We start from the raw sequence: 27,190 nt of genomic DNA on the forward strand, positions 1-27,190 counted from the left end.
AATGCAAAACACAGAGACAATTGTCAAAGTAATCCTGGCAGAAAACTTCGCTATCTATCATCATGAAAGACAAGAAGATACTCATCCAAGAAGCGCAATGAACCCCATACAGGATAGAGCCCAAAGAAAGTCACCAAGACTTATAAACAAACTTGCAAAAAAAAAAGGACCAAAGACAAACAAAGAATCCTGAGATCAGCTAAGGAAAAATAAAGTCACCTATCTACAAAGGGGAACCAATAAAACTAATCTCCAACTATGTAGCTAAAACTACGTAGGCAAGAAGACAGTGGGAAGACCTATATAAAAGGTCAAAAGTAAAAAAACAAAAACAAAATAACCCAGTCAGCAATTCTATATTCGGTAAAACTGTCTCTCAAATACAATGGCAACATTAGAATATTTCCAGATAAGCAGAAATTAAGGGAATTTGTAAAAACCAGACCAAACTTACAAGAAATATTAAAGAGAGTCCTTCGAATAGAGAATCAAAAACATTAAACCATAATCTGATATTTGGACACAGGACAGTCCACCCAGATACCAACCCAAATAAAGAATTTAAAAAACAAAACAAAGCTAAAAGGCTAAAAACAGGGAACCAAAGACATCAATATGTAAATGATGACATCAAAACAAAAAAGAGGGAAGAAATGGTGTAGCTATAGAACTTCCATATGGAGAGGAAGCCAAAGCGATATCAATAAATAAAAGACTGTTTTAAACTTAGGAAGATAACGGTAAATTTCAAGGTAACGACATAGAGGAGGCCTGGTGGTACATTGGTTAAGTGCTCGGCTGCTAACCAAAATGTCATTGCACTGAAAGTCTTAACTAAAGAAATATGGAAAGAGAAAGAAATAAAGGACATCCAAAGTGGAAGGAAGAAGCAAAATTTTCCCTATACACAGATGAAATGAACCTATACATAGAAAACTCCAAGGATTCCACAAAAAAACTACTGGAACTAATAGAAGGATTCAGCAAAGTAGCAGGGTACAATATCAACATATAAAAAATCAGTTGGATTCCTCTACATTAACAAAGAGAACTTCAAAAAGTAAATCACAAAAAGAATGCCATTTATAATAGCCCCCCAAATGATAAAATACTTGGGAATAAATCTAACCAGGGATATAAAAGACCTATACAAAGAAAACTACAAAATGCTACTGCAAGAAACCAAGAGACCTATATAATTGGAAGAAAAAAAAAATGCTCACGGATAGGAAGACTCAACACCATAAAAATGTCAATACTACCTGAAGTGATCTACAAATATAATGCAATACCGATCCAAATTGCAACAGCATTCTTTAATGAGATGGAAACACTAATCACCAAGCCAATGCGAAAAGGAAAGAGGCCTTGGATAAGTTAAGTGCTACTAAAGAAGAACAAGGCAGAAAGAAGGCCTCGCACTACTGAATCTTAGAACCTACTATACAGGCATGGCAATCAAAACAGACTGGTATTTGTACGATGACAAACACATAGACCAATGGAACAGAATTTAGAACATGGATGTAAATCCGTCCAGCTATGGGCAGCTGATTTTTGACGAAGGACCAAATTTTGTTAAATTGGGAAAAGACAGTCTCTAACAAATGGCACTGGCAAAACTGAATGTCCATCTGTAGAAAAAATGAATCAGGACCCATACTTCACATCATAAACAAAAACTAACTCAAAATGGATCAAAGACCTAAACATAAAACCTAAAACAATAAGGATTTCATTTTACTTGTTTCAGCAATCAACATCCATGGAAGCAGCAGCTACAAAAGACCTCCTTAAAGTGTTAAAAAGCAAGGACGTCACCTTGAAGACTAAGGTGCCCCTGACCCAAGCAATGAAAGCTGGATGATGAGTAAGGAAGACTGAAGAAAAATTGGCATCTGTTGGTGAAGAATATTGAATATATCATGATATGCCAAAATAAGGACCAAATCTGCCTTGGAAGAAGTACAGCCAGAATGCTCCTTAGAAGCAAGGATGGTGAGACTTCATCTCATATACTTTGGGCATGTTGTCAGGAAGGATCAGTCTCTGGAGAAGGACATCATCCTTGGGAAAGAATAGGGTCAGTGAAAAAGAGGAAGGCCCTCAACAAGATGGACTGACATGGTGGCTGCAACAACGGGCTCACGTATAGCAATGATCGTGAGGATGGCACAGGATCGGGCAGGGTTTCCTTTTGTTGTGCATAGGGTGGCTATGAGTCAGAAATGACTCGAGCGCACCTAGCAAAAACAACAATAAGGAGATAGAAATTATAACAAAGTACTGAATACAAGTTAACATTAATCTTTCTCAAACTCTTGCAAAAGAAAATAGTAGGGAACACTTTGTAATTGATTCTATGATAACATAATCACCCTGATACCGAAGCCAAAAAACCCCACAATATCCCTTATGAATATGAATGCAAATCTCCAACAGAGTACTAACAAACCAAATCCAGCAGCAAAATACTAGCAAACCAAACATAGCAGCATATTGAAAAGACTATAAACCACGTCCCAGTGGAACTTATCCCACAAATGCAAGAGTTGTTAAGCATAAATATCAATTAATTAAGAAAATGAAGGAAAAATGATTTTTTTTTTTAATTTTTATTAAGCTTCAAGTGAACATTTACCATTCCAATCAGTCTGTCACATGTAGGTTTACATACATCTTACTCCCTTCTCCCACTTGCTCTCCCCCTATTGAGTCAGCCCTTACAGTCTCTCGTTTCGTGCCAATTTTGCCATCTTCCCTCTCTCTCTATCTTCCCATCCCCCCTCCAGTCAAGAGTTGCCAACACGTTCTCCCGTGTCCACCTAATTTAATTAGCTCACTCTTCATCAGCATCTCTCTCCCCACCACTGACCAGTCCTTCTCATGCCTGATGAGTTGTCTTCGGGGATGGTTCCTGTCCTGTGCCATCAGAAGTTCTGGGGAGCATTGTCTCTGGGATTCCTCTAGTCGCAGTCATACCATTAGGTGTGGTCTTTTCATGAGAATTTGGGGTCTGTATCCCATTGGTCTCCTGCTCCCTCAGGAGTTGTTTGTTGTGCTCCCTGACAGGGCAGACATCGATTGTGGCCGGGCACCAACTAGTTCTTCTGGTCTAAGGATAATGTAGGTCTCTGGTTCATGTGGCCCTTTCTGTCTCTTGGGTTCTTAGTTGTCGTGTGACCTTGGTGTTCTTCCTTTGCCTTTGCTCCAGGTGGGTTGAGACCAATTGATGTATCTTAGATGGCCGCTTGTTGGCATTTAGGACCCCAGGCGCCACAATTCAAAGTGGGATGCAGAGTGTTTTCATAATAGAATTGTTTTGCCCATTGACTTAGAAGTCCTCTCAAACCAAGTTCCCCAGACCCCAGCCCCTGCTTCGCTGACCTTTGAAGCTTTCATTTTATCCCGGAAACCTCTTTACTTTTAATCCAGTCCAATTAGGCTGACCTTTCTTGTATTGAGTGTTGTCTTTCCCTTCACCCAGGAAAAATGATTTGATTAATGAATGCAGAAACATCATTTGACAAAATCCAAGACCCTTTCATAATAAAATCATTCAACAAACTAGAAATGTAAGGAAACTACATGTATCTGATTAAGGACACTTATGAAATACCCACAGCTAACATCACATGCAAGTTTTCCCCTAACATCAGGAACAAGACAAGGATGCCTGATTTCATAACTCTTATTCTACATTTTTCTGGAAATACTAGACAGAAAAGTTAGGCTAAAATTTTTTTTTAAGGCATTTGAATTTGGAAAGAAGTAAAATTTTTCCTATTCAAGATGACAAGATCTTATACATAGAATATCCTAAGGAATTCTCTCTCTTTCTCTCTCTCACATACACACACCCACAAATATACAATACAAATAAAAAACAAAAAGAAACTATTAGATTTAATATACAAATTCAACAGAATGGCAGGATATCAGATCAACACACAAAAATACAGTTCTGGAAAGCCAAACTTTTTATTATTTATCTATTTATCCATCTATTTATTGATTTGTTGATATAGCTATCTCTTTATCTACTTATTCATCTATTCATTCATTCATATGTCTGTCTTTCTGTATGCCTGTCCATCCATCAGTCCGTCCGTCCGTCCGTCCATCCATCCATCCATCCATGTGTTCATTCATCCATCCATCCATGTGTTCATTCATTTATTTATCTCTCTCTATTTGTTTACTTATTACCCTTTTGAGCTTCACAGTTCTTCAACACCAAACTTCAAATTGACCTGGATTTTAAGGGAAAAAAAGATGTCAATGACTTCTTAATTATGCCTATGGGAAAAATTGATTCATTTGATTAGTTTTCTTCATGACACGTTTGCTTTAAATCTACTTTAAATTACTTCTCATTAAGCTTGATTCAAAAAAATTGGATGGTCTTTTTTTTCCTTATTTGTATGAATTTAAAGAGCTTAAATTTGGAGGAAAAGAGACTTAATGATTCTCTCTTGGTTCACTATTTTGGGCCCAAGCACCCATGTGTATAGACTCAGTGCTTCTCAGGTGGTGGCAAAAACATTCATTTGCCCTGTGTTGGCTATTAGGTAGGAAGGCTGCCCCTGGCTGGAAGGAGGTCAGCCCTCAACAGTGATCATGTCGTTGGGAGAGTCTTTGAACCTGAGCAGAGAGAGTGACTGTATTTATAAAGTTTATTTAAGTAATTCTCAGTGCAGAGAGTTTGTTCTATTTTTGTTTGTTGAGTTTTTAGTAGAACCATGTAACACGGGGGTGTAGAAAGCTGTTAAAAGGATTTGTGTCTGTGTTTGAGCAAAGCAATGCAGGTGATGCTTCCATCCCTGAATCTTAAAAAAGAATCTTAGTTTATATAAAATAATAATCAAAAAAGCAGTAAAAACAGCAGCATCAATAATAATCATCATTAAAGCTGTTGAGTGTTTGCAGCATGCTGGACAATGTGGTAAGTTGTTTGCATGTGTTAACTAATTTACTTTTTAATAAACAATATTAGTGGTAGATGCTATTACCAGTAACACTTGAAAGTTAATAATACCTGAATCAAGAGAGCAAACACCTTCTTACCTGTCCAGGCCCCTTCCAAGATTATATTGATTTTATATTTGCATTTTTATTTTCTGATTCTAAAATCAAGTGCCAAAAACTGCACAAGTTTCACATTATTCAAAATTTACAAATGTCACCTTGATATTCTAGGTATATTTCCACCAGTGAACAAAAGTGAGGCAAGTGTTGACCATTCACAGGACTCAATTCTTCAGTTAAACTCTGAGATTTGGTTCCCAGAATGCTTATGTTTTATCCTATGACTGACTCAATGATTGTTTGACAACTGGAGTTTCTTTGTAAGGTGTTTTAGAGAATAATGAGATAAAATATTTCAAATTAAGAAGTAATTATGTTATAAATTATAATTGAGGAAAAATGAAGATAAGAACTTACTGATGTGACTTATATCTCTGTGTGTGATAGAGTTAACCTATGTATTTTCTCTCTAAACTCTGACCTACATCACCTTTCTTCTTAAGTTATTGCACATTTCTTTTTCCTACTTGAGCACAGCAGCTGTCTTATGTCATCCCATGGAATTAGGTAAGAGAATTGGCTGGTTAAAATCCCACTTCGCTTTAATTTTTCCAGATTAAATGTATCTCATTCAAATTGAACAACTTTAAGTGGGCATCATGCCAAAATCTAAATTCCTGTTTATGAACTTGGAGACATTTAAACCTTAGGGACTGAAACATTTATATTGGATCTGTGGACTTCCAGAAAGCTGAGTCTCTTACTTCTATGGTCAAGCCAACTTGTTTATTTTGAGAATAAAATTATAGCAGTATTTAACATAATATCTCCTACATTATATAATTATCAGTATTACATGCATATTTTGTACAGAAAAAAATCAAAGTAAATATTAGTCGATTACTAATTACGTGGAGTCTAAATCTACACGCATATTTTAAAGGTAAAATAGAGTTAACTGGTTTTTCTTTTTTTAACATTCAGTTAAGATTCGTTATTTGATTTGTTTTTCACTTGAACAAATATATTTTGAGCCTTGACCCTTTGTTCTTTTTTTTTTTCTCCCAGGAGTGTAGACACCAGGCCTCATAAAATATCACCTACAATTTCTACAATGTGCTTAATTGTGGGCTAGAGACCTAGTTTCCCCAGAAGGCCTCTGAGAAACAAAATATGAATTCCACCATGATTAGGCAGTCAGCCCATTTCTATCAAGAGGTTGAAAGCCTCATATAAGGATGAGAAAATGAGTTTGAACATTTCTTTTTTTATTAAAATTTTTCATGGTAAATGATCGAAGGCTTATTGTCTGAGGCAAAAAAAAAAAAGGCAATCTTGCATACTCGTAGTGTGGTAACAGTTCCTGAAATGTGTTTCAGATTAGAGGTTTCTACAGTTTTGGATTCCTTTTCAAATCTATTTCTCTGCCACCCCGTAGAGGTGCCAAATAAAGTAGCTTGATTATTCATAATATATGCAGTTTGTCTCTGTGACTCTTTGATATATATAACCAACAAACAATATAATTCAACTTAAAACTTTGTGAAAGACGGACTTGCTGTGAGTATGTAACACTATCCCCAAGTGGGGTGACAGGGAAATCTATTTAATTTTGCAGACCCCTTCCCCAGCGTCTTACCTAATGTTTTATTTCAAATAAAATTTCCTGGGAAAATGAAACATATCTCTATATGAGACACTATATATCTCAACTGAAATAAGTTTTAAAATTAATTACTTTATATCTGGGAAAGAATGTGGATGTCTACACATCTAATGAAGAAGAATGTGCTTTTCAACGCAGTAGCTTATTCTTCAGTTTTAAAAACATGACCCGCTGGATGTGAGCAGTCTCCTTCATAACAACAACCATTCAAATCTCAAACAGCTGTTTTAGGCCACTAATTACTCTGAATTTAACCTAAAATATTACAATACCTTGGAGACTTTACTACAATTCATATCAAAAAGATCAATATACAACTAATCTCAGGGACACTATTTAAAGGAATGTGTTTTATTTGATAAATTATGTAGAGTGGATTGTATTGGTTTTTTTTTTTTTGCACACTCATTTCCTGGATTTGCATGATTTCTGGGCTGCCCAAATTATTCAGATTACATTTGAATGATTTCTGCAAAAATGAGTATCAAGGTAAGCTATGTGAGATTGATTTGACCATACATTGAATTGAAATTTTCTTGGGGCGGCAATCACAAAGCAGCAAGGGGAGAGACATTTCTTGGGAAGGTGAGATAAGGGTTAGGGTTTGAAGGTCCGGTGCAACCCCTACTGGGCAGCAAGGCCCTGCAGCTATCACTCATAGTCTTGATTGGGGTAGAAAAAACATTTCTTTCTTATTTTTGCCTTACCACTTTGCATTATGCTTAGGACATAGCCATGTTCAGGAATATTATTAGAAAGGTGAAAGGTTGTAAACTATGTAAAGTATTTCAAGCAATACAAACACCTGTTGAGAAACTTATGCAGTGGTATTAAAATATTTTGTAAATTGTTTTATTTTTAGTGAAATATATATGCTTATATGCATATGTATATATGTGTATATATAATGTATAACTGTCTAGTTTTCATAACCGATTTTGAATACATGCACATTATCTCAACAAGTTGATGTTTTTAGTTCCTTTCTCCATTTTCGTCATGTGCCCTTCATTTCAAATTTCTCCTGTATGTTTAGTGTATTTCTATAAATTACACAAGAAAAATTCCTAATATGAAACTGTTAGTTAAAAAAAAAAAAGCGGTTTCCATCAAGTCTATTCTGACTCAAAGCCACCCTGTAGGACAGAGTAGAACTGCCCAGTATGGTTTCCAAGGAGCCGCTGGTGGAATCGAGCTGCAAACCTTTTGGTAAGCAGCCCTAACTCAACGACTGCGACAGGTATGAAAATGATCAAAGGTCGTGAGAAATGATTAGCAAGTTTTGAAAAGATCTACCGTGTTTTACCAAAACTATGCTACTGCATATCTGATAACGTTGCTCACAACATTTTTGGCCTAATAATTTAGTAAAGTTGTTTTGTTTAACTAGGTTTTAATATTTTTGGATTATTTCTTTATTTTAAGCCTCTATTTCATTTTCGATGTATCACTTATTTGTATATTTTTTTCTGCTTAGTCAGCTCTTTTCATTTTTATTATTAATTTTTGGTAAATTGGATTTTATTTGTGATATTAAAATTTTTTATTTGTTCTAAGAATTTAATTTGGGTTCTTGTTTAGATTTACAATTCTTTACATGAAATTTTTGGGGGTAAAAACTACAAAATCAAAATAACGGCCCCCACCTGGTGAAATGAGCATTCCAATAGATTGGAAATTGTTGCCAGTTTTCCCATTTTCTTTTTTTTTAATAAATTTTTCCTTCCATATATATGTTTATATTACTTTGTCATTCAAAAATTTATACACAATTTTTTTCATGGCATTGGCTGCAATCCCTATTGTGTCAGCACTCTCCCGCTTTCCACGCCACATTCCCACATTCCATTTGTCCAATTTTCCTGTCCCTTCCTGCCTTCTCTTCTCTGTTTTTTGGCAGGTGTAGCCCATTTGATGTCATATACTGTTTGTTTTACAGGCCTGTCTTACCTTTGGCTGAAAGGTAAACTTCAGGGGTGGCTTCAGTTCTGAGTTAGAAGGATCTCCAGGGGCCATAGTCTCCAGGGTTCTGCTCTGACTGGGATTACAACAGAAAGTCCTGGACAGAGTGGGAGAAAATGTAGAACAAATGATCAAATTCACAAAAAGAACAGACTTCTCTACATATTTTATTGAAGGAGCCCTGGCTGTACAGTTGTTAAGCACTGGGCTTTAACCCAAAGGTCAGGGGTTGGAACCTACCAGGAACTTCAAGGAAGAAAGATGTGGCAGCCTGTTTCTATAAAGATTAACCCACTGCCATCCAGTAGATTCCAACTCATAGTGACCGTATAGGACAAAGTAGGTTTCGAAGGCAGTAAATCTTTACAGGAGCAGACTGCCACATCTTTCTCCCTCAAAGTACCTAGTAGGATCAACCCACCACCTCTTCTGTTATCAGCCAAACACATAACCACAGCACAAACAGGGCTCCTTCTGTACTGATGGTAGCTTTAGAAATCCTATGGGGCAGTCCTGCTCTGCCCGGGGGTCACTATGAATTGGAATTGACTCCAAGGCAATGGGCAGAGTATATAATTTATTGATGATACATAGTCATATAATAGTTATATAATTTCTATAAACCCACTGCCATGGAGTCAATTGCAACTCATAGTGACCTTATAGGAGAGAGTAGAACTGCCCCACAGGGTTTCCAAGGCTGTAAATCTTTACAGGAGCAGACTGCCACAGCTTTCTCCTCCTGTTCAGCAGCTGGTGGGTTCCAACTACCGCCTGCCTTTCAGTTACCAGCTCAGTGCTAAAATCACTACACCAGAATCAAGACTACTGATAACTTCTACAGCTATTGTATTCTTACTTTCCTGTTTTTCTATCATGCCCAATTATCACGCTATTTCATCACATTTATATCCATAAAATTTTATGTGTTGTATTTCTTCCTCTTCATTCTCTGATCAACATTTTTTTTAAATTTTTATTTCTAACTCAATCATTTTCTTTCAGATTTTTATTAAAAAATTGCATCATGGTCTGAAATATATAACCTATCTTAAAATTTAGATTCTATTTACATAAATTGGTTTACAGTGAACTAGCTTGCAATGACATTTATTTTGTCCTTTCAGTTACATGTGTTTGCATTTGATATTTTTAAAACATAAGCCAGTTTTTTGGATAACCATATTTAAATAATATTTTATTATCATTGAGTATTGTTATTACTAAGGTGAAAAATTTTAAGAATATTAAAAATATAATGTATTAGAATGTCGCTAACTATAAATTATAATTTATACAATTTATCAAACACTTTTAGCAAGTTAAATGTTTTTCATTTATTAGGTTTTCAAAAACAGTAAAGCTTTTAAATAGAAATTTTTTTTTCTTTTTTGTGTTGTTTTTATTTGTCATACTCTATTTCATGGGTTAGAACATTCAAAAAAATCATAATGTTGTTAGAATAAGTCTTTGTTTTTTTCTGAATTATACAAACATCCATCATTATTTTATATCATTGTGTTTGCAGTTTTAGAGAAAAGCACTGTTCTTTGAGAAAGGCCTATAATGAAGAAAGACGGTTCAATAGGATCAAAGCTTTTTAGAATATATGAAATGTGTGTAGTATCTTTCCTATATAACTTAATGATATGATTACTTATAGTCAAATGTGCCTTAGTTTATACCAACTTGGCTGACTATCGATAATGTTAAAAACAAAATTTCTACAAGATTAGGTTTGTATATGAACCCATAAGTTTAACTTGCAATTTATGAATGGGAAGTTTCAGACAAGAGCTTTCTCATTCATGAATAGCAACTACAGGTTATGAGTTCTTATACAAATTTAATTTTGTAAAAATTTTGTTTTTAACAGTTCTGGTGATGGGGATGGGATTAATGGAACGTTTTGAACTTGGTTAAGCTCAGCAGGCAAGTCTTAATTGGTTAACTCACATTTTGGCTTCTGGGAAGGTCAGGCATTTGTAGGAACTAGACTTAGGTTTGGTTTGCTGATGTGGGGCTTAGCATAAGTGACTGCACCTTGAACCAAGTATAGTCAGGTCAACAATAAATAAAACTTTATGATAGATCATTGAGTTCTATATGCTAGAATTGTATTTATATTTGCATGTATGTATAATCAACCGTTGGTATTGTCAATTAATTTTCATATTTGTCACACTTTATATTAAAGCTGACTAGTTTTTACTGAAAATAATTTTAATTTCTCAACTTCGTTGAGCAATATTTGTAATAACAATTACCTAAAACTTTCAAATTTTAATGGGGCATCGATACCTTTTGACTCCATATCTCAACTGAGGAGCAAGTAATAACATTTTACTAACTGACATTTCATCCAAGTGCAGTTTAAATGTAAATTTCCCCTATTAATATAAAAGGACCAAGTCAAATTCAAAATGCCATTCTTGACATGTTCCTTGAGTTAAACTTAGATTAATAATTGCTAACGTAACATTTTAATGTTTCTTTCTCCAGCCCTTCTTAAAGGTCTTGCATATTTGTTTTTTGCCTGGGCAACAAATTTCCACATGCAATTACAGATATTATAGAAATAATCACCAATTCATTTACAAGAGTTGTAGTATTCCTGACATACAAATGGTAATATAACATTTATTACAACCTATAGCCAATATAATTTCAAAATTGAGAAATGGAGAAAGAAATTCTTTTTGTAAGAATATTATACCATGTTTGAACATCACTGTCCTGTTTAATTATTTAAATGAATGGAGTGAAAGATTTTTTTTTTTCATACCAAGTAAGCACATCTCCAATCTCTCATCTTGAAGATATTTAAAAGGGGAGAAAAGACTCATGTTGGCAAATCATCTAAATTTTTATTTCCAGATAAAATTTTTTTTTTCAAATTGGCCATTGCTCAACAGACACAGATTCAGTGCATACATAGAAACAAGGGGAGAAATAGTCACCTAAAGTGATTCAAGGAAATTCTACTGCATTTAATAATCATTTTGTTTTCTTTTGAAGGACATTCAATGTTGTTTACACTGAATTTTCAGATATTGTCTGCTTTATTTTTATTTAAGCCATGAAGACAGAAAATCAAACTTTTGGAACAGAATTTATACTTCTTGGCTTTTTCCAATATGGCCAAATGAACACTGTCCTCTTTGTTACCATTGCGGGCCTCTTCTCAGTGACTTTGATGGGGAATATCATACTGATCCACCTCATCCGATTGGACACTCCACTCCACACTCCCATGTACTTCCTCCTCAGTCAGCTCTCCTTCATTGACATGATGTACATCTCCACCACGGTACCCAAGATGGCAGCAAACTTCCTGTCAAATAGTAAGACCATTACTTTTTTAGGTTGTAAGATTCAAACCTTTGTGGTTTTGACCCTTGGTGGAACTGAAGCTCTTCTTCTTGGTTTCATGTCTTATGATAGGTATGTAGCGATCTGTCACCCTTTACATTATCCTGTGCTCATGAGCAAGATGATCTGTTTGTCCATGGTCACATGTGCATGGGCCAGTAGTTCTATCAATGCTTTAATACATACACTGTATGTATTTCAACTTCCATTCTGTACATCTCGGATCATTAACCACTTTTTCTGTGAAGTTCCATCTCTAATGCCTTTGGTGTGTCAGGACACCTCCTAGTATAAGTATACCGTCCTCTTTAGTGTCCTTATCATTCTGCTACTACCATTCATGGCCATTCTGGCTTCCTATGCCTGAGTGCTTATTGTGGTGTACCAGATGAGCTCAGCTAAAGGGCAGACAAAAGCCATCTCCACGTGTTCCTCTCATCTGATTGTGGCAAGCCTATTCTATGGGACTGCTCTCTCCACTTTATCTTCCTCAGGGTAATGCAAGACCACACACCTTGCATTACCCTGAGGAAGATAAAGTGGTGGTGGTGTTTTACAGTATCATTACACCTCTTCTGAACCCATTTATCTACAGTCTGAGGAATAAGGAGGTCATGGGGGCTATGAAAAGAGTTTTGGGAAAATAGACATTTGTACAGAAAATATGACTTTAAGAACCCTTTATAGTTTGAGACTGAACAACATGATTTGATTAGCCTACTGTCTAGAGAGATGTAAGCTCAAAGAAATGTTTACAAAATAAATAATTAGACAAATGCCTTCATTTCTCCTCTCTTCAGCAATAACTAAATCACTACTATTGGAACTGGATTGATTTACAATGTATAAGCAAGAGAATGGTTGCCATTATCTACGTTGTTTATCTTCTAAAGCAGTAGATTTAGTACCTATAAACACAATACTCCTATGTCATAGCAAATATTTTTTCTTCTTTAATTTGCTGAAATAAAATGCATAGAAAATATAATTTATTGCAAAATGCGTAATACCTAGATAATATATATGATGACCAAACTGTAGTATAGAGCAGATTTCATATATCCACTCATTCTTTCATTCATTGAACAAAAGTTTTAATGCTTTAACTTTGTATGTGACGCAATTATAGGCACTGGTGATATGGGATTGAGCAATATAAAACTGAGATAAATGTCTGCTCTCTTAAAGTTTACATTTCATTGTGAGGAGAAAGACAATATATAAAATTAATGTATAAATTGTACAGTATATCAAAAAGTATTAATTGCCATGAAGAAAAACTAAGTGGAAAATTGGAATAGGGAAACTAAAAGATGTTTGCAATTATAAGTAAAATAGAGAAGGGAGGAACAAGAATGTGACAATTTGTCAGACTAAAAGGAGTTAAGGAAGAAAATCAAGTGGACATCTGAGGAAAAGTGTTCTGGGAAAAGCAAAGAGCAAGTGAGAACTTCCGTGATGGGAACATGCCCTGCATAGTCACAAAAGATCAAGGAGTAAATTGATGAGACTTAGGCAATAGGTAGATGTAATGGGGCCAGAACATGTAGTATAAATTAGATCAGTATGAGGATTCTGGATTTTAACCCAAAATGCTGGGCAACCATTGCTGAGTTGTGAGTATAGAATTGATGTGAACACAAGGAGGCCATTACAGTAGCCCAGTTGTGACAAAATATGGCCTTGGATCGAAGTGATATTAGTGGAGGAGCAAAAGCTGGCCAGATTCAGGAGACTGGGAGAAAGCAGATATTTGAGTTTTGTGGACACATTGGGACATGAAACGCTACGAAATAAGAGGCATTCAGAATTGGGCTAAGACTTGGACTAAATAATTGGAAGTATGGAGTTGTCATCATTATAGTTTGGGGGAAGCCACAGGTGGAACGTTTTCATCATTCAGCATCTCTTGTGCTACTTTCACGTTGACTTCTTGGCCCCACAAACGCAGTCATTATTCTGACTTCTATCACCATTAAATAGAGAAGCTCTTATTTCTCATCACCATTGGGTAGAAACTTTGGAATCAGAAAAAAAAAAAAGTTCACTTTGATATCTGTCTTCTTTCAGTCAACATATTTAAAAGATCTAACCATATTTTTGTGTGTCTCTGTAACTCCATCATTTATATTACAAAGCTGCATTCCATTGTATGGTTCCTGAGCAATTGTTTCCGTTCTGATGCAGGAAATGTTTGGCTATCATGAATAAAACTGCCATAAAACTTCCTGCACAAATGCTTTTTGAGAACATATTAACTGAATTATCTTGTATATACATCAAAGATTGAAATTGCTTGGTCATATTTTAAGTACATGTACAGCTATGAATGTGTTATTGCAATGTGGGTTTAATCATTTGTATTCCATTCAGCAATACAAGAGAAATTCTTAGAGTCTAATTGTTGATAATAAATAATGCAGTGACTTGCTAAACTACCTGGCACTAAATATAAAATTGGATATAAGCCATGACAATAAAATCCAACCAGTGCTCAAACAGTGCATGAATAACGGTATTGGAAGAAAGTATACATTTTCTGTGAAGTATTTAAGATAATCACTGACAAGATTGTTTTTAATCCATTGTCAATAATTTTAATAATTATGGTTTGTAATTCACAATGTTCAGTTTTCCACAACAGCAACAACAAAATATTAGGCATGCAAATAAACAGGAGCACATGGCTCATTCACAGGAAAAAATAAATTTGAAACAATCCCTGAGTCAACTCAGATATTGGAATTACTAGAGAAATAATATAAATAAACTGTATTAAATATGTTCAAGGTGCTAATGGATACCATGTACAAAGGACTAAAGGTGACCAGTAAAATAATGTCTTAACAAATAGAGACTGCCAGTAAGGAGATAGAAATTATAAAAGGACACCAGATAGAAATTAACAATAATCTTTCTCAAACTCTTCCAAAAAATAGAAGGCAACTCATTCTAGAATGACATTAACACCCTGATACCAAAGCAAAAAAAAATAAAATAAATCACAATGTACCTTATGAATATGGATGCAAATCGTCTATAAAATACTAACAAACCAAATTCAGCAGCAAATTGCAACAAAATACTAGCAAACCAAATATGGCAGCATATTGGAAGGACTATACACCACGACCCAGTGAAACTTATCCCATAAATGCAGGAGTGGTTAAACATAAATATCAATTAATTAAGAGAATGAACAAAAATGATTATATTAATTGATGCAGAAAAATCATTTGACACACTCCAATACCCTTTCATAATAAAATCACCCAACAAACTAGAAATGTAAGGAAACTGCTTGTATCTGATTAAGGACAGTTATGGAATGCCCACGGCTGACATCACTCACATTGGTGAAAAAGTAAAAGTTTCCGTAACGTCAGGAACAAATCAAGGATGCTTGACTTCACAACTCTTATTCCATATTATTATGTAAATACTAGCCAGAAAAGTTAGGAAAAAAAAAAATAGGAAATGGCATTCAAATTTGAAAAGAAGTAAATTTGTTCCTATTCAAATGACATGATCTTATATACAGAATATCCTAAGAAATACTCTGGGCTCAAGCATAACAATGATTGTGAGGATGGCACAGGACAGAGCAGTGTTTCCTTCTGTTGTACACAGGAGTCGCTGTGAGTCAGAACAAACTCGACATCACCTAACAACAACAACAAAGAATACACACACACACAACAAACCAACAAAAACAAAAATGAACTATTAGATTTAATATACAAATCCAACAAAATTGCAGGATGTCAGATGAACACACAAAAATCAGGTTTTGACTAGAGCTCTGGAGAACCAAACTTGATAAAAACTTGATATCTCTGCTTATTTGTTTATTCATTCATTCATTCATCTCTCTCTATTTATTTACTGATTACTCTCTTATACTTTAGATTTCTTCAATACCAAACTTTAGCTCTTTGAACCTTATCAGAGAGAGTGACTGTATGTACAAGGCTTATTTTAAGTAATTCTCCCTGTAGATAGTTTGTTCTAGTTTTGTTTATTTTTCTCTTGAAACTTTAGTAGAACCATGTCACACTGGGATGGGGAAAGCTTTTAGAAGGATTTGTGTCCACATTTGAGCAAAGCAGTGGACGAGATGCTTCCATCCTTGAATCTATCTTAGTTCATGTAAAATAATAATCCAAAAAGGCAGTAAAAACAGCATCATCATTAATAATCATCATTAAAGCTAATATTTATTGAGGGCTTACAGCATGCTGGACAACATTGTAAGTTGTTTGGCCCCTGAGAGATGTCTCTCTTTTTATGCCACAGGAAGAGTTCTAGGTTTTCATGTTCTCATACCCATCCAAAGTAGCTGACAACTATCTGTGTATAATACACTTAAATATTTTTCTCACACAATATCAAGTGATAATAATAATAAAACAATAACAACAAGCACCACTTAAAGGTATCAAACCTAACTTCAGAGGTAGATTTTCATTGAAACTTAAGAAACTTGAACTGCAGATCTTCTCACCTGTGCAGGCCTCTTCCACAGTCATATCAATTTTATATTTGTATTTTTGCTCTCTTGTTCTTAAAGAAAATGCCAGAAACAGTACAAGTTTCACAGTATTCAAAACTTAAATATGTCACTTCGACATTCTAGAAATCCTTCCACAAGTGACTGAATGTGAGGCAAATGTTGACTATTCATAGGACTCAATCGTTCAGTAAAAATCTGAGATTAGGGTTCCTAAACACCTGTGTTTCATCCTAAAACTGATTCAGTGATTGTTGGCCCCTGGAGTTTTCTCTGGAAGGTGATTTAGAGAATAATGAGACAAAATATTTCAAATTAAGGAATAATTATTATAAATTATAATTTATGAATTATAAAATAACATATATATCATAATTGGAGAAAAATGAAGATAAGATCTTACGATGTGACTTACATCCCTGTCTGTACACGAGAGAATAAACCTGTGTATTTTTTTCCCAAAATCTAACCCACATCGAGTTTCTTCTTAAGTCATTGCAATTTTTCTTTTCCCATTCTTGAGCACAGCAGCTATTTCATGTCATCCCACAGAATCAGGTAAGGGAATTGACTGGTTAAAACTTCAACTCACTTCAATTTTTACAGATTAAGTACATCTCGTCGAAATAGAACAACGTTATTGAGCACCATGCCAAAATCTAAATTCTACTCTACACGTGGGCACTTTAACCCTTAGGGATCACAGCATCTGTATTTGATCTGTGGACTTTCAGAAATCGGAGTCCCTTACTTCCATGGCCAAGCCAACCTTCCTATTTTGGGAATAAAATTATTGCAAAATTTAGCACATTAATAATATCCTCAGTATTTCATGCATATTTTGTATAGAAAAAAAATCAAACTATACATTAGCTGATTACTATGTGGAGTCAAAATCTACGTACATATTTTAAAGGTAAAATAGTTAACTTTTAAAAAAATTTTTTAAAGCAATCAGCTAATATCAATTATTTGATTTTTTTTTTCACTTGAACAAATACATTTTGAGGCTTGACCCTTTGTTCATTCCCCTCCCTCCCCCCAGGAATGCAGACACCAGGACTAATGAAATATCACTTGTAATTTGTACAATGTGCTTAACCATGGACTAGAGGTCTAGTTTTCCCATAAGGTCTCTGAGAAACAAAGTATGAATTCCACCCTGATCAGGCAGCCAGCCTGTGTCCACCGAGAGGTTTAAAGTCTATATAAGGACGAGAAAATGAGTTTGAACATTTGATTCTTTTTTCTACTAAATTTTTTCATGGTAAATGATTGAAGACTTATTTGCTGAGGCAAAAAAAAAAAGCAATCCTGCAAGCTCATAGAATGGTAACACTTCCTAAAATGTGTTTCAAATTAGAGATTTCACAGCTTTGGATTTCTTTGTGAATTTATTTTTCTGTCATCCTGTAGAAGTGTCAAGTAGCTTGATTTTCCTAATATATGCAGTTTTGTCTGTGACTTTTTAATATATATGACAAATAAATAATATAATTTAACTTAAAAATTTTTGAAAGACAGACTTGCTGTGCCTCTCTAATACTGTGCCCAAGTGGGGTGACAGGAAAATCGTCTGTGTAATTTTGCAGATCCATTTCCCAACTCCCTGTTTAGTGATTTATTTTTTTTTTTAAAAAAAAGTCTTCTAGGAGAATGAAACAGATCTCTATATGAAAGATGATATATCTCAATTAAAATAAAATTTTAAACTATTTTTTATATATGTAAAATAATCTATATGTCTAACTGGAAACCCTGGTGGCGTAGTGGTTAAGTGCTACAGCTGCTAACCAAGAGGTCGGCAATTCAAATCTGCCAGGCGCTCCTTGGAAACTCTATGGGGCAGTTCTGCTCTGTCCGATAGGGTCGCTATGAGTCGGAATCAACTCGATGGCAGTGGGTTTCTAATGAAAAAGAATATGGTTTTCAACACGGTGGCTGATTTTTCAGTTTTAAAAACATGGCCTGCTAGAGTTAAAGCAGTTTTGTTCATAATAACAACCATTCAGATTTCAAATAACTCTTTTGGGCCATTTATTACTCTGAATTTAACCTAAAATATTATAATACCTTGAATACTTTGCTACAATTCGTGTCAAAAAGATCAATATACAACTAATCTCAGGGACACTATTTAAAGGAATGTGTTTTATTTGAAAAATTATGTAGTGAATAGTATTTTTCTTGCATGCCCATTTCCTTTGATTTGGGCAATTTCTGGGCTGGCTAGATTATCCACATTACATTTGGATGATCTCTGCAAAAATTGAATACCCAGGTATGTTATCTGAGATTAATTTGGCCATATATTGATTTTAAATTTTCTTAGGACAGCAATCACAAAAGAGCAAGGTAAGAGACGTGTCTTTGTAAAGCGAGAAAAGGGTAGGGTTTGAAGGTCCAGTGCAACCCCTACTGGGCAGCATGGCCCTGGAGGCATCACTAGTAGTCTTGATTGGGGTAGAAAAAAATGTTTCTTTCTTATTTTTGCCTTGCCACTTTGTATTATGCTCAAGGCATAGTCATATTCAACAATATTATTGGAATGGTGAAAGGTTGTAAACTATTTCAAGCGATACAAATTCGTGGTGAGAATCTTTGCAGTTGAATTAAAATACTTTGTAAATTGTTTTATTTCAAGTGAAATATATATGCATACATGCATGTGCATATATATTTCTATATATAATGTGTAGCTGTCTAGTTTTCATAACTGATTTTGAATACATGCACATTATCTCACCAAGCTGATATTTTTTAGTTCCCTTATCTGTTTTTATCGTGTACTCATCATTCCAAATTGCTTCTGTAAAATATATTAAGTTTACTATACTTCTACAAATTTTTTATACAATGAAAATTCCTAACATGATATTGTTAGTTCAAAAAAAAAAAAGTATGCCTTAGTTTATACAAACTTGGCTGACTATAGATAATGTAAAAAATAAAATTTCTACTAGATTAAATTTGCATATGAACTTATAAGCTTTATTTGCAATTCATGAATAGGAAGTTTCAGACAATAGCTTCCCAATTCATGAATAGCAGATATAGTTTATGAGCTCATATACAAATTAATCTTGTAGAAGTTTCATTTTCAACAGATTTCTGGTGATGGAGAAGGGATTAATGGGACATTCTGAACTAGGTTAAGCCCAGCAGGCAAGTCCTAACTGGTTAGTTTACATTTCGGCTTCTGAGAAGGACAGGCATTTACTGAACGAAGACTTACATTTTGGTGTGCTCATGTGACTGCAACTTGGACCAAGTATAGTCAAGTTAATGGTAAATATAACTGATGATGAGTCATTGAATTTTATATGCCAGAATTGTATTAGTACTTGCATGTGTATAATCAACAATTGTTATTGTCAGTTAATTTTGTGCTTTGCTGCTAACCAAAGGGTTGGCGGTTCGAGTCTACCAGCCACTCCTTGGAAACCCTATGGGGCAATTCTACTCTGTCCTATAGGGTCTCTGTGAGTCGGAATCAACTCAACAACAAGGGGTTTTATATTAAAGTTGGCTAGTTTTTAATTGAAAATATTTTCTATTTCTTAACGTTGTTCTGCAATAAGAATTATCCAAAACTTCTGAATTTTAAAAAAGCCATCAGTAGTCTTTTGATTTCATATCCTGATTGAGAAGCAAGTGATAAACTTTTACTAATTGCCACTTCTTCCAAGTGCAGTTTAAATGTAAATTTCCCCAATTAATATAACAGGACTAAGTAAAATTAAAAATGCCATTCTTGACATGCTTCTTGGGTTAAATTTAGTTGAATAATTGTTAACTTCTATTTTAATGATTCGTTCTCCAAACATCCCTTAGGTCTGGCATATAGATAGATAGATAGATAGATAGATAGATAGATAGATAGATAGATAGATAGATAGATAGATAGATAGATAGATAGATAGATAGATAGATAGATAGATAGATGATAGGTAGGTAGGTATGTAGATAGGTAGGTAGGTAGATAGATCGATCGATCTTTTTTTTTTGGAGGGCTTTGTCAATGAATTCCCATTTACACTTACAGATGTTATCTATATAACCACCAATTCATTTAGAAGAGCTAAAATATTCCTGACCCACAAATGTTAATATAATTAAAAAAAATTTTTTTTCTTACAATGTATAAAGTGTAGCCAATACAAATTCAAAATTGAAAAATGGAGTCAAGAAAATTTTTTTAAAGAATATTATACCATGTTTAACCAACAGTGCAATTCTAAACTACATATATGAAGGAATTGAGTGAAAGATTTTTTCACAACACATGAACATGTCTCTAGTCTATCATCATGAAGATATTTACAAGGGGAGTAATAACTCATGATGGCAAATCATCTAAATGTTTTATCCCCATATTATATTTTTATTCTGTGATCAATTTTAAAGAAACGTTATTTTTATTTTATTTTTTCAAAATGCCCATTGCTCAATAGACACAGATTCAGTGCATAAAAACCCAAAACCAAACCCATTGCTGTTGAATTGATTCTGACCTATAGTACCCTATAGCACAGAGAAAAACTGCCCCATAGAGTTTCCAAGGAGTGCCTGGTGGATTCAAACTGCTGACCTTTTGGTTAGCAGTCGTTGCACTTAACTACTACACTACCAGGGTTTCCTGTATAAAAACAGGGAGAGACAGTCACCTAAGCTGATTAAAGGGAATTCTACTGCATTTAATAATCATTTTGTTTTCTCTCAAAGGTCAGTGTTGTTAATGGAATTTTCAGATATGGTCTGCTTTGTTTTGATTTAAGCCATGAAGACATAAAATCAAACTTTTGGAGCAGAGTTGATATTTCTTGGCCTTTTCCAATATGGCCAAATGAACAAGATACTCTTCGTTGCCATTACTGTCATCTTCTCAGTGACTTTGATGGGAAATATCACACTGATCCACCTCATCCGATTGGACACTCTGCTCCACACTCCCATGTACTTCCTCCTCAGTCAGCTCTCCTTCATTGACATGATGTACATCTCCACCACGGTACCCAAGATGGCAACAAACTTCCTGTCAAATAGTAAGACCATTACTTTTTTAGGTTGTGAGATTCAAAGCTTTCTGTTTTTGACTCTTGGTGGAACTGAAGCTCTTCTTCTTGGTTTCATGTCTTATGATAGATACATAGCAATCTGTCACCCTTTACATTATCCTGTGCTCATGAGCAAGACGATCTGTTTGTCCATGGTCACATGTGCATGGGCCAGTAGTTCTATCAATGCTTTAATACATACACTGTATGTATTTCAACTTCCATTCTGCAGATCTCGGATCGTTAATCACTTTTTCTGTGAAGTTCCATCTCTATTGCCTTTGGTGTGTCAGGACACCTCCCAGTATGAGTATACTGTCCTCTTTAGTGGCCTTATCATTCACTACTACCTTTCATAGCCATTTTGGCTTCTTATGCGCGAGTGCTTATTGTGGTTTACCAGATGAGCTCAGGTAAAGGGCAGGCAAAAGCCATCTCCACGTGTTCCTCTCATCTGATGGTGGCAAGCCTATTCTATGGGACTACTCTCTCCACCTATACAAGCCACATTTCTTGCATTACCCTGAGGAAGATAAAGTGGTGGCGGTGTTTTACAGTATCGTTACACCTCTTCTGAACCCATTTATCTACAGTCTGAGGAATAAGGAGGTCATGGGGGCCATGAGAAGAGTGCTGGGAAAATGGATATTTGTACAGAAAATATGACTTTAGGAACCCTTTATAGTTTGAGACTGAACAACATGATTTGATTAGCCTACTGTCTAGAGAGATGTAAGCTCAAAGAAATGTTTACAAAATAAATAAATGTAACAATGCCTTGGTTTCTCCACTTTTCAGAAATAAGTAAAGCATTGTTATTGGAACTGGGTGGATTTGCTGTGTAAAAGCAAGAGAATGGTTGCCATTATCAACTTTATCTTCTAAAGCAATAGATTTAATCCCTGTCAACACAATGCTCCCATGTCATAACAAATTTTTAGTACCTTTTTTAATATTCTGAAATAAAATGCACATGAAATATAATTTACCATATAATACATAATATCAGGAAAATACATATGATGACCAAACTATAATATAGAGCAAAACGTATACAACCATTTGTTTATTCATTCATTGAGCAAGGGCATTAATGCTTTAACTCTGTATGTTTTTTACCAAAAAGTATTAATCACCATGAAGAAGAACTAAGTGGAAAATTGGAATCGGGAAAACAAAGGATATTTGCAATGTTAAGTCAAACAGAGAAGGGAGAACCAAGAATGCAACATTTGTCAAAAACTAAAAGGAGTCGAGGACAAGAGACAAGTGGATATCTGTGGATGAATGTTCTGGGAAGAGCAAAGAACAAGTGAGAATTCCCTGAGGTGGGGACATGCCCAGCATAGTCACAAAAGATCAAGGAGTAAATTGGTGAGACACAGAAAATAGGTATATGTTTTAGAGCTGGGTCTTACAGTGTAAATTAGATCGATGTGAGGATTGTGGCTTTGAACCTAAAACAATGGGGTACCATTGCAGAGTTGTAGTAGAGAACTGATGTGGGCAGAAGAAAGCCATTGCAGTAGTCCAGCTGTGACAAGATATTACCTTGGACCAAGGTGATATTAGTGGAGAGGCAAAGACTGGGCAGATTCAGGAGACTGGGAGAAAGCAGACATTTGAGTTTTGTGGACACATGGGATGTGAAATACTATGAAATAAGAAGCTTTCAGAATTGGGCTAAAACTTGAAATTAACAACTGGAAGTGTGAAACTGTCATCATTACAGCTTGAGGGAAACCACAGGTGGAGCATTTCATCATTCATCATCTCTTATGCTCCTTTCATGTTAATGCCTTGGGCCCACAATTACAATCATTATTCTGGCTTCTATCGCCATTAAATAGAAGCTCTTATTTCTCATCACCATTGAGTCGAAACTTTTAAATCAGAAAATAAGTTCTCTTTGATGTCTGGCTTTTTTTCCTAAACATGTTTAAAAGGTTTAACCATATTTTTGAGTGTCTCCATCATTTTTATTACAAAGCTGAATTCCATCATATGGCTTAGAATAATTATTTCCATTCTGATGTCAGAAATGTTTGACTATAATGAATAAAACTACCATAAAGCTTCCTGTACAAGTGTTTTTTGAGAACACGTGAACTCTATTCTCTTGTACATATACCTAAATTGAAATTGCTTGGTCATAAATTAGGCACGTTTAGCTCTAATAAAAAAAAAAAAAAATTTTTTTTTTTAGCGTTATCCAAATTGGATTTAATCATTTATTTTCCAATCAGTAATATATGAAAACTTCCTAGAGTCTGAGTGTTGATAACGAATAATGCAGTGGGTTGCTAAACTACTTGGTGCTAAATATAAAGTGGGATATAAGCCATGAGAGCAAAATACAACCAGTGTGCCATCAGTGCATGAACAATGGTATTGGAAGGAAGCGTACATTTCTGTGAAGTATTTTAGAGATTCACTGACAAGATTTTTTTGGATCCATTGTCAATAATTTTAATAATTATATGTAATGGCCTTTAGGAACACTCATTTTTGGTTCAAGACAAAATGTGTTTATTGGTCTATGAATGCCTTACTTCGGTCAGTTTGTTTATAATATAATGTATACCTGTAAGTTCACCACCCAACCCAACAACTAAAATAGTAAATTTATCTTTAGTGGTCCTCCAACTCATGGCGAGCCCATGTGTGTCAGAGTAGAACTGTTCTTGGTAGGGTTTTCAACGGCTTATTTTTCTAATGTAGATCACCAATCCATTCTTCTGAGGTGCCTCTGGGTAGACTCAAACCACCAAGCTTTCAGTTAGCAGTGACTATGTTAACTGTTCGCACCATCCAGGGACTCCTCATATCCTCCTGTACCTCCACCATCATTCTGAATTTTTGGATTTTTAATTCTCTTGCTATAATTATAATATAGAATTCATAGGGTATTAGAAAATATTTTTAGATGCTGTAGAACTTAATAAAGGGGTCTTAAGTTGTAGATAATCTTTTTGAAAATTGTTTTTTCAGTTGACATTACTAATGCTCCAGGTTGAATGAAATGACAGCCCATTCTATTTTACAGTTGAATGACATTCTATTTTAAGACTATACTACACATTTATCCATTTTTTGTTGTTGGTGTTGTTGCTGATAGATGCTGGTTTTATTTCTAGTTGTCTACTATTATATACAATGCACTTTTAAACATTGTTGCATTTGTCTCCTGTTTCCCATAAACAAGAGTTTGTATTTTGTATATATCTATGAATGGAATTGGTGGTGAAATTACTTACGTGTGTAAACCATTTGTGTTTTACATAAAGTTTGAAATTCTAATTTATACTTACTATCAAACACGAAAATAACAAATCCATATTTTAATAAATGTACATTCAAATTTAATGAATTTTAACATATTTAAATATTTTTCACACAGACAGATTGCATGAAAGTTCACGTCTGCAGACCACATCAGTCGCTGAAGTATATGGTTGCATGTCCAGTTGCTAGCTTCAAGTTTCAGGTAATCTCCACCCCAGCTTCTTGATCTTGGCTTTAGAGTTTTATACATCCTTGATCTTTTATTATTGTAATTAATTTTTGTAGTATTTTTGACCATTTTCATGCTTTTGAGTTCCAGTAGAGCCTAAACCTGACTAAACACGATGCCTAAACTTCAATAGCTATAGCTAACAAACTTTTTTTAAGTAAATAGCAATTTGAAGGATGATTTGTGTAAGTGATATAGAATAAAGAAATCCATATACAGTACATTCACAACTAATCACATAGATTATCGCAAATTGAACAAACCTATATGAAAGTAGTAACATATTATTAGCACTTGAGAAGATTCCTCATGCCTCCCCCAGCTGCTGCCCATACTTACATGTAATGAAACAATTATATTTAAGTGCATTATCCATGAATTATACTGAACAGTGAAAAAATAAATAATTTCAACTATTACATAAATTCAATATAATCCCCATTAGAATCCCATCAGTGTGTGCATGTGTGTGTGTTTAATTTACAAGTTGGCTATAGAATTTATACAAAATGATGCAAAAAACAGTAATAGCTCAAAGGGAATTTTAAAAATAATAAAATGAGATGCATCATTCTACATGATATCAAAAATTTGTATTGATATAATTATAGACCAATGGCAGAGAATACATAATTCAGATGCACACATATGTGTACAATTATGAGTCACATATGTCAGGTGCTTGTATGGGGAGTAATAAAAGGATACACATTTCAGTGAAAGTTGTTGGATCAATTGTATATCCGTGTATATTTTTAAAAAATGAGATGTGGATAATGTCAGTGAAAATGACCAAGTTGATAGCCTCAGATACCTTCTGTGGAGGGCCTGTTCCTGCACAGAAACAACAACAAAGCAAAAAGTGTTAGAATCAACTTTTTTAGAAATTTAGAAAGTTTTAAAATATTTACAGCAACCAAGCAAATACTGAAATAAGAGAAAACCAGAAAACCAAACCCACTCCCGTCAAGTCGATTGCGACTCATAGCAACCCTATAGGACAGAGTAGAGCTGCACCATAGAGTTTCCGAGGAGCGTCTGGTGGATTCGAACTGCTGACCTCTTGGTTAGCAGCCATAGCACTTAACCACTACACCACCAGTGTTTCTGAAATAAGAGAAAGGCCACTTAAAAACATCAGGAGAGGGGATGTTACAGAAAACAGTGTGTTAAGAAGGTATAGGATTCATTCCCTCCACTGAAGCAATGAAAAACAAAAATCAAACCCAATGCCGTCGAGTCGACTCCCACTCATAGCGACCCTATAGAACAGAGTAGAACTGCCCCATAGAGTTTCCAAGGAGCGCCCGGAGGCTTCGGACTGCCGACCCTTTGGTTAGCAGCCGTAGCACTTAACCACTAGGCCGCCAGGGTTTCCCTGAAGCAATGAATAAGTGGAAAAAAAAAACTGACAGAATAAACATTAAATGCTTTGTGAGAAAAGATGCTGTTGAATTTTGATGAAAAATTGTGGCATTTTTGTTTATTCACCTACTATCCCCCATTCTCCACTTGGCAGCTGCCATGAAGACAGCAGCCCACACTCCTGGTGTGGCTTGCTGGTGCCAGGGTGTGGACAAGACAGATCTTTTTTCTAAAAATGTTGTTGTTGTTTATTTTGACCAATCTGGTAGTTCCAGAGATACCTGCTCTGAGATAGGCCTTGGCTTTACTCCTCTCAGACATGAGTGGCTACCAGGTGGTATCTGTCTGTCAAAAGCCTTAAAGACATGTAATGCCATAACCAGCTTAGGTAAGGAATGGAGAACAGGGAAAGAAGCAGACAAACCTGATAGCCTGGAAAAGAAGAGGCTGACGAGGCTAATGCATGGGAGAATAAACTGTTTGTAGAGATACTGAATGTACTGAAGGATCAGAGATCCAATGCACATACCCAGGTTGAATGCATGCTCAGACAAGACCTAAGAGGACCCTAGGTTTGAGCCTCTGGCAGATCTTTGGGCTCTGCACAAACGGAGGTATAGACTAAGGCCCAATTGTAGGTGGCCTGGCTAAGCATTGAAAGAGTACCTAATTCAGAGTCAATCTTCAATGACCAGGAAAGGGTTTTTAGTTTTCTT

General features: G+C 35.0%; 1 pseudogene; it reads left to right on the forward strand.

Moving 5' to 3' along the window:
- Positions 1 to 11,735: 11,735 nt before the first annotated feature.
- On the forward strand, positions 11,736 to 22,261 carry LOC126066879 (olfactory receptor 2AK2-like; annotated as a pseudogene).
- The last annotated feature ends 4,929 nt before the right edge of the window (positions 22,262 to 27,190 follow it).

The sequence above is a fragment of the Elephas maximus genome, chromosome 24, assembly GCF_024166365.1.
Source record: "Elephas maximus indicus isolate mEleMax1 chromosome 24, mEleMax1 primary haplotype, whole genome shotgun sequence".
In the NCBI taxonomy this organism is placed as follows: Eukaryota; Metazoa; Chordata; class Mammalia; order Proboscidea; family Elephantidae; genus Elephas; species Elephas maximus.